General features: G+C 38.0%; 1 pseudogene; it reads right to left on the bottom strand.

Annotated features, from left to right (window-relative positions):
• Window positions 1–347: 347 nt before the first annotated feature.
• LOC126809633 (uncharacterized) lies at window positions 348–2,930 on the bottom strand (annotated as a pseudogene).
• Between the last annotated feature and the right edge of the window lie 3,070 nt (window positions 2,931–6,000).

The raw sequence follows: 6,000 nt of genomic DNA, 5'->3' as shown, positions 1-6,000 counted from the left end.
ATTCAATTTAGTCAAAATGACTAAATCTGTGGTGAAATGTTATCTAAATATATCACTGATTTCTGTTTGAATAACACATTTTTAGTCGATCGTTTTGATTTTTTATAGCCAGTTGTCCGTTTTGAACAGATTTTAGGCCCGTTTTGGTTGAAGGCCGTTTCGACTATAACCCTTATAAACAAGCCGACGCCATCTATTTTAGTGCCTCTTTATGATCGACTGAATCTAAGTCGGGAGATTATTTGCATTTTATTTAATTAATTTGAGTACATTTTAGCGTGGAAACTTTTCTAAAAATGCAAATGACGCACATAGGCTTTAATAAAGTCGTGGTCACGGTGCTTCAGTAAGTAAAAGAAGGTCGCTGGTTCGATTCCGATGTTGGTTAAGAAAGAAAGTCCTGAGCAGCTGGGCAAAATTTCCTTCATAGCACACTGCATGGTGTATGGCCGTCTTCATTAGCTAGGGTGGTTCATTTATATAATAGAAACACAGGGTTGACATTTTTGTGAACAAAGTAGGGGGAATATATGGTTGTTTCCAGTAATTATTAATGACACATTATGGTTGTGAAATTTTCCGAAATCTGGCCGAATTGTCCGTTTTACGAGGAGACTGTGGCGTTCTGGTATCTACTGACAAGAGATTTGTTGAAGAGCCAACCCGTCCTTGTCGGTAAATTCTAGATTGTGAGGCCATAGATGATTGGGGTAACAGTTTTCCTGTTGTAGATATCATGTGTAGATCTTCGAACTCTTTGGATATTCTTCGTCCTCTTCGTGCACTGTAGGCCTTTCCTGAAATATTTCAATTAAAACATGCAACACCACGTGTTCTATCAAGAGCGGGCTACTCTCAACTAATACTGCATCTGCTAATGTGTTTAAAGTAGCTAAGTCTCTAACTCAATATCATCCTAAATCTTCAACATTGAAAACACGATTTATTTGTCAAATTAAATCAACATTCATGTTGTGATCTTACCGGAAAAAAGATGGGCTTTTGATATCCAATATTTAAGACAAAATAAACATTTTACCATTGGTACACGAATCGTGTACCATAATGCGCTTCAGCCCCAGTTGTATCAAGAGACTCGAGGGACGAGGCTAGACACATTGCACCAAATGAAACGGCGTATGTAGACTGGAATAACCAGACGCTAGAAATTTGCACTCGCTTGAGACTGCTGGCTTATTTTGCCGAACATAACTGATTTGAAATTGGGGTAAAAACGGAAACTATTGAATGTAAATCAGTTTATAAACATTCATATTACAGTATTATATGCGTTGCGACCCACTTTTGTCAATTTCTAGGTCCCAAATGTTAGCGATTTAGCTCCTTTAAATACAAACCTGTCTTTCTACAACATACCTTAGATAACAACCTATACACAGTAAGCAAACCATGAACGATCAGGACGAATTATGCCCATTTAATCATAAAATTTCGATTGAAGCCTTATTATTTCCAGTTAATGTGTTTAAATTCAAAACTGTCTTTCTACAACATACCTTAACACCCTATACAAAGTAAGCAAACCATGAACGACCAGAACGAATTATGCCCATTTAATCATAAAAAGACTTATTATTTCCAGCTTGATTTGGTGGGGGGTAACAAAAATTAGTTTTGATTTTGAGTTAGGAATTTGTAAGTTCAATCGTTTGATTTCCTACAGATGGAAAGACGCCCCCACCCCCCCTTGTCAGTAGCTGCGGACTCTTCACTTGGCATTTGGAATTCGACTTCGACAAACAGTAGGCGGAAACGCCACTTTCAGGGCAAAATGTCCAACATAGCACACAATGAATGACATAGTTCTATCTTCATAATCCCGGTTAGTATACATAAAGTAGGACTTTAAATTTTCTTTTATTTTTACTTTTTGTTCCTCTTAAAAAGGGCGAAATTAATATATACCTGAAGTTTCAACAGACAAGGTTTTGGATATTTTTCTAATTCCTTTCTCATTTATGGTTGCTAGTCCATTTTCTGAAATAGAATTCAACTTAAATCATTTGGAGACTAAATATAGTGCTTTCTTTATTAAATACGAGAGCTATAACCGCGGACTTCAACCTTCCTGCATGGTTTGGACATACAGATTACAAGTACCCACCCTATCCGATTCCCATATACTAAATAATTTGGCTGTCTGTGAAAGAAGTCAATCTATCTTTTCCAGCTGTGTGTCCTTTCTCCTTTGTAGTAAATCCTTGATTGCTCTGGCGTCTGTCAATATTTAAAGTTTCCAAAATATAATTATCTGCCTTTGAAATTTGCAGGTGGGCATACGCGAGGGAAGTTTTGTGTGGACAGCGACATTTCGGCCTACTCTTTTTTGAATTACATCTGCAAATAGCACATTTGCGCACACGCCAGTGTGTACACGTGACCGGTTCTTTTGCAAACCGAACGACTGGACGCCTTTCTCTGTCAAGCTCTCTGTCCTGCACCATTGCCAAGGGGAAATCACGCTAGAAAATACCTAGGAAAATTCTCGGCCAGCACCAGGACCGAACTCGAGACCACGAAGCCATCGCATGACACTATAACAATACCAAGCTTAATTCAAAGTTCTTAGCTGCATATAGTTATATTTCAGAACACATGACTCAGCGCTTAAGGGGCTCCCTGCATTGCGTGCTGTTAGCCCAGTGGAAACAAGAGGGAGGATTGGGGGGGGGGGGGTGTACCTCTTTGAGATTTCTTCTGGTCAGGTCTTTCACTCTTCATATCGGCTAATTGTCGTCGTATGAGTTTTTCTTCTCTGTCTAAATCCGAAGTAACTTTCTTCCTAGCCGTTTCTATTCCTGTAGTTTTCTTCTGAAGAGAATTTCTTCTGGCTGAATTTTTTTTACTCGACATGCTTCAAAACTTTTACAGCTTTCTTTTAGATATAAATCTATACTGTTGTCACCCATTTTGAATTAATAAGTCAATTCAGTTTTATAACAAAGGTGGAACGGGAATTGTTAGCTATACGTACTTCCCATTTTTCAAAATTAACTATGCATATTCTGCCTCAGTCACAACACTCGTCACCAATTACACATATTGTTGAAATATTCAAATGTCACTAACTAGCTTTATTGAAAAATAAAAATAATAAAGTTCTTAATAATATTGATCATTTGTTTCCTAGACTTAGACTTTCCTTTATCCTTTACGGGTTCCGATTTTCCGAAGTGAACTTAAAAATAATAAATCTAAAATTCTTATAAACGTTTGTATATCGAATATGCCTTATATTTCATTATATCCACTTCCTTGTCGATGAGTTTTGAAAGTAGAAACAACACTCAATTCAGTGGATATATTTCTACTTCACACGCGTTCCAGTTTTTACTTTTCTTAAACAAAACAATAAAGAAAGAAAGCAAAAACAGGAACAACTTTGACGATCATCACTAAATATCCTAATTCTCACTCTTCGTTCCGAATTTCCAGTTTTACTTCGCTTAAAAATTCCCTTTTCTCCCTCGTTTTAAAATTCCTTCTTCTCTCACGTTTCAAAATTTCCAATTTTCCTTCATTCCAAATTTACTATTTTCCTTCGTTCCAAAAGTTTTCCTTCGTTTCCAAAATTCCAATTTCAATTCGTTCCAGAACTCTAGTTTTCCCTATTTCCATAATTCCAAATTGCCTTCTACGTTCCAATTTTGTTTTGTGGATCATATATGTTTGACCTATGAGTGAAAAGGTAAGTGTAGGTGAGTAGGTAATTCAATACCTTTCATAATTAGATCTTTATAGGTCGCACCTTCACTCCATTTTAAAGGGAGTTTCAGTCGGTTTGGTAATGAAATAAAATGGGGGTTAACGTCCTACATTTCTACTCCAACCGGATATCGAAGACGGGCATACGCCGGTTAGATCGAAATACTAAGGCCACCTGCAGATTTCGTCCAAGGTTACGAGATGTAAACGGGTCTAAGGCACGTGATTTGTTGCCAGGGATTGTGGGTTAGGACTATGGCTAGAGTTAGCGCTAGCCCAGTTTACATCTCGTTACCATGACAACATCTGCAGGTGGCCTTAATATTTAGACCCACACGCGTACACCTTGCAGTGTACTCTTATATAAATTTTGACCGAACAGCAGTACTTCCACCCATTCTCCGTGGAATTCCCACTGCCTACGTTTATTTTACATAGACACCATAAGTACATCGGCAATAAACAAAAATTGAACACCTCTTTATTATTATTGACACCGACTTTACAATGTAATCTTCAGATTGTCATGTTTTAATGGGAAAACTTTTGACATAAAGACATAAGTAAACTATTGAAAGGCTATCGATAATATATATCTTAATATTAACTATTTATTTGATAAGGTCATGATTAATACTGCTTGTGTATTTTTATATATAAGACCCCGTGAAAGCTTTTGCCTCATAGAGTGCGGGTCGATAAGTTTTGGGGGAGTGAGGGCACCATATACCTATACATTAATCAGACAAGCATAATAGCTTTTTGCCTCTAGGAACATACGCGATTGGACTTGTTGACCAGGACTATTCAAAAGAATTAATCTAGATAAATCCGTGTTCAATACATGCATATAGCCTTCGGTACACTTAAAACTTATTTCAAGCAAGCCCTGATACGTACAGAAAATAAAGTATTCACCCTCGTAGAATATTTAGTTAATTGAACACACGATGATATTCTCAGTATTATAGAAATCAGACCAAACGTTAGTTTCTATATCACTACTGTGTTGTTTCCATTACAGTAAGGAAATGAATGAAATTGGGTTTAACATCCTACTGTTTTGCTCCGACTGGGCTAATGAAAACGGGCAGACGCCATGCAATGTGTTATGAGTCATAATGAGGAAATGAACAGGCAAGATATATCGGGGGTGGCTCAGTAAAAAAAAGTACAATATTATTAGATGTGGACCTGAAAATGATGGAACAATGATACGGAAAATGAACTGAAGAATGCAATACAGGAAAAATATGTAGAAAAAAGTCTAGAAGAAATACGAAATTCGACGATTGTATCCACCTGTAGAATGTTTTAAGTTTAAAATCGTCCCACGCCCGTCGGAACGAAATTCATATAGTGAGCTATAAAAAGGGGTTCGGGGGGGGGGGGAGGTGTCACTTGTCAAACTAGTGAACACATATTTGCTCATTATTTGAGGGTGGCGCTCCCTCCCCCCCCCCCCTGTTGCAACACCCCTGTGTCTCAGAACATTAGTTATTATGATCATGTTAGTAGGTTTATAACATGCGTCGTGTGATTGACAGTATAGATAAGATATTGAATAGGCTCTGGTTATAATTAATAGGTTAATCTGGTATACGATTCACTTGACTAAAACACATCCAAACAACTAGCTTTAAGACCAGATAATAGGCTTATGTCTCGATATATATAAAGGTTGAGTCGGTTATAAAAGATCCCAGAGAGGGAGAGAGAGAGAGTGAGTGAGAGAGAGAGATAGAGAGGGGGGGGGGTGTAACGTCCACTCGACACAAACTAAGGCATTTTATTTCAATTATTCGCTCGCGCGTAGGGGTCTTTAGCAGTGGGAGGAACCGGAGCATCCGGAGAAAACCCACGAGGTTCACACACACAAGAGAGTTGCACGTGGGTGGGAACCAGAAGACACAGGGAAAACCCACGCGGTTAGACAGGCGACCTAACTCCTTGACACTTACAAGCGTGGGATCGAAACCACGCCACTTGACTCAATGTCAGACCTTATGGTCTATTTTCTAATCGATGGCGACTGTCGAGGAAATTAAACTAGGTGTCATACGCTTACCAACAAACATAATTATTAACCCTGAATTATCCATATCTATTAAAGGAAATAAAATCAATAAGTTTAACATCTACTTTTCTACTCCATACACCGTGCGGTGTGATATGAGGGAAATCTATCCCGGGCAGTGAGGTTACGACTTAGCCTAATTTCGAAGGTCAACCGAGAAGGGGTCTGTTAAAAGGGTGTATAACTTAACTCTATAT

Source organism: Patella vulgata, chromosome 2 (assembly GCF_932274485.2).
Source record: "Patella vulgata chromosome 2, xgPatVulg1.2, whole genome shotgun sequence".
NCBI classification, from domain to species: Eukaryota; Metazoa; Mollusca; class Gastropoda; family Patellidae; genus Patella; species Patella vulgata.
This window is presented reverse-complemented; position numbering and strand designations above follow the sequence as displayed.